Genomic DNA, 280 nt, shown 5'->3' on the forward strand with positions numbered 1-280 from the left:
CAAAGGATGAGATGGTTGGATGGCATCACCGACTCAATGGACATAGGTTTGAGCAATCTCAGGGAGATAGTGAAGGACAGAGGAGCCTGGCAGGCTCCATGGAGTCGCAAAGAGTTAGGCAAGACTGAGAGAGACTGATCAGAAACTGTTTAGGGATCAGACCTGCATCCCCTGCACTGGAAGGCAATTCTTAACCACTGGACCACCAGAGGAGTCCCTGTCCTTCTACAAATTTTTTCCTATGCATATACTTCAGAAAAACAAAACCAACTATACCTAC

Source organism: Bos javanicus, chromosome 10, assembly GCF_032452875.1.
Source record: "Bos javanicus breed banteng chromosome 10, ARS-OSU_banteng_1.0, whole genome shotgun sequence".
NCBI lineage: Eukaryota > Metazoa > Chordata > Mammalia > Artiodactyla > Bovidae > Bos > Bos javanicus.